Raw genomic sequence first — 3367 nt, forward strand, 5'->3', positions numbered from 1 at the left:
TGTGCCACATCTTCTTTATCCATTCATCTGTCGATGGACCCTTAGGTTGCCTCCATGTCCTGCCTATTGTCAATAGTGCTGCAATGAACATTGTGGTATATGACTTTTTAAATTATGGTTTTCTCAGGGTATATGCCCAGTAGTGGGATTGCTGGGTCATGTGGTAGTTCTATTTTAAGTTTTTTAAGGAAGCTCCATACTGTTCTCCATAGTGGCTGTACCAAATTACATTCCCACCAACAGTGCAAGAGGCTTCCATTTTCTCCACATTCTCTCCCGCATTTATTCTTTGTAGACTTTGATGATGACCATTCTGACTGGTGTGAGGTGATACCTCATTGTAGTTTTGATTTTCATTTCTCTAATGATTAGTGATGTTGAGCAGCTTTTCATGTGTTTGTTGGCAATTTGTATATCTTCTTTGGAGAAATGTCTGTTTAGGTCTTCAGCCCATTTGGGGATTGGGTTGTGTGTTTTTTTCATATTGAGCTTCATGAGCTGCTTGTATATTTTGGAGATTAATCCTTTGTCAGTTGCTTCATTTGCAAATGTTTTTTCCCATTCTGAGGGTTGTCTTTTCATCCTGTTTATGGTTCCCATTGCTGTACAAAAGCTTTTAAATTTCATTAGGTCCCATTTGTTTATTTTTGTTTGTATTTCCATTTCTCTAGGAGGTGGGTCCAAAAGGATCTTGCTGTGATATATGTCAAAGAGTGTTCTTCCTAAGTTTTCCTCTAAGAGTTTTATAGTGTCTGTCCTTACGTTAGGTCTTTAATCCAGTTTGAGTTTATTTTTGTGTATGGTGTTAGGAAGTGTTCTAATTTCATTCTTTTACATGTAGCTATGCAGTTTCCCCAGCACCACTTATTGAAGAGGCTCTCTTTTCTCCATTGTATACTCTTTCCTCCTTTAACAAGGGTAAGGTGACTATATGTGCTTGGATTTATCTCTGGGCTTTCTATCCTGTTCCATTGCTCTATGTTTCTGTTTTTGTGCCAGTACCATACTGTCTTGATTACTGTAGCTTTGAGTATAGTCTGAAGCCTGGGAGCCTGATTCCTCCATCTCTGTTTTTCTTTCTCAAGATTGCTGTGGCTCTTCGGGGGATCTTTTGTGTTTCCATACAAATTGTGAAATTCTTTGTTCTGGTTCTGTGAAAAATGCCATTGGTAGTTTGAAAGGGCACTGAATCTATAGGTTGGTTTGGTTAGTATAGTCATTTTCACAACGTTGATTCTTCCAATGCAAGAACATGGTATATCTCTCCATCTCTTTGTATCACCTTTATTTCTTTCATCATTGTCTTGTACTTTTCTGCATACAGGTCTTTTGTCTCCTTAGGTAGGTTTATTCCTAGGTATTTTATTCTTTTTGTTGCAGTGGTAAATGGTTTGTTTCCTTAATTTCTATTTCAGATTTTTCATCATTAGTGTATAGGAATGCAAGAGATTTCTGTGTGTTAATTTTGTATCCTGCTACTTTACTAAATTCATTGATTCGCTCTAGTGGTTTTCTGATAGCATCTTTGGGGTTCTCTATGTAGAATATCATGTCATCTGCAAACAGTGACAGCTTTACTTCTTTTCTGATTTGGATTCCTTTTATTTCTTTTTCTTCTCTGATTGCTGTGACTAAAACTTCCAAAATTATGTGGAATAATGGTGGTGAGATAGGGCAACCTTGTCTTTTTATTGATCTTAGAGGAAATGGTTTCAGTTTTTCACCATTGAGAATGATGTTGGCTGTGGGTTTGTCATATATGGCCTTTATTATGTTGAGGTAAGTTCCCCGTATGCTTACGTTCTGGAGCTATTTATCATAAATGGGTGTTGAATTTTGTCAAAAGGTTTTTCTGCATCTATTGAGATTATCATATGGTTTTTATCCAATTTGTTAATATGGTGTATCACATTGTTTTGCGTATACTGAAGAATCCTTGCATTCCTGGGATAAACCCCATTTGATCATGGTGTATGATCCTTTTAATGTGCTGTTGGATTCTGTTTGCTAGTATTTTGTTGAGGATTTTTGCATCCATGTTCATCATTTATATTGGCCTGTAGTTTTCTTTCTTTGTGACATCTTTGTCTGTTTTGGTATCAGGGTGATGGTGCCCTCATAGGATGAGTTGGGGAGTGTTCCTCCCTCTACTATATTTTGGAAGCGTTTGGGAAGGATAGGTGTTAGCTCTTCTCTAAATGTTTGATAGAATTCGCCTGTGAAGCCATCTGGTCCTGGGCTTTGGTTTGTTGGAAGATTTTTAATCACAGTTTCAATTTCAGTGCTTGTGATTGGTCTGTTCATATTTTCTGTGGTTCAGTATCTGAAGGTTGTGCTTTGCTAAGAATTCGTCCATTTCTTCCAGGTTGTCCATATTATTGGCATATAATTGCTTGTACTAATCTCTCATGATCCTATGTATTTCTGCAGGGTTAGTTGTTATTTCTCCTTTTCCATTTCTAATTAATTCTGTTGATTTCAGTCTTCTCCCTTTTTTTCTTGATGAGTCTTGCTAACGGTTTATCAATTTTGTTTGTCTTCTCAAAGAACCAGATTTTAGTTTTATTGAGCTTTGCTCTTTTTCCCTTCATTTCTGATCTGATCTTTATGATTTCTTTCCTTCTGCTAATTGTGGGTATTTTTGTTGTTCTTCTCTAATTGCTTTAGGTGTAAGTTAGGTTGTTTATTTGAGCTGTTTCTTGAGGTAGGATTGTATTGGTATAAACTTCACTCTTAGAATTGCTTTTGCTGCATCCCATAGGTTTTGGTTGTCGTGTTTTCATTGTCATTTGTTTGTAGGTATTTTTTGATTTCCTCTTTGATTTCCTCTTGGTTATTTAGCAGCAGCATATTGTTTATCCTCCATGTGTTTGTATTTTTTACAGTTTTTTTTTTTCCTGTAATTGATATGTACTCTCATAGATCTAGTCTCATAGCATTTGGTCAGAAAAGATGCTTGATACGATTCCAATTTTCTTAAATTTTCAAGGCTCGTTTGTGACCCAAGATATAATCTATCCTAGAGAATGTTCCATGAGAACTTGAAAAGAAAGTATATTCTGTTGTGTTTGGATGGAATGTCCTATAAATATCAGTTAAGTCCATCTTGTGTAATGTATCATTTAAAGCTTGTGTTTCCTTATTTATTTTCACTTTGGATGATCTGTCCATTGGTGAAAGTGGGGTGTTAAAGTCTCCTACTATGATTGTGTTACTGTTGATTTCCCCTTTTATGGCTGGTAACATTTGCCTTATGTATTGAGGTGCTCCTATGTTGGGTGCATAAATATTTACAATTGTTATATCCTCTTCTTGGATTGATCCTTTGATCATTATGTAGTGTCCTTCTTTGTCTCTTGTAATAGTC

This window comes from Physeter macrocephalus, chromosome 6 (assembly GCF_002837175.3).
Source record: "Physeter macrocephalus isolate SW-GA chromosome 6, ASM283717v5, whole genome shotgun sequence".
Classification (NCBI taxonomy): Eukaryota; Metazoa; Chordata; class Mammalia; order Artiodactyla; family Physeteridae; genus Physeter; species Physeter macrocephalus.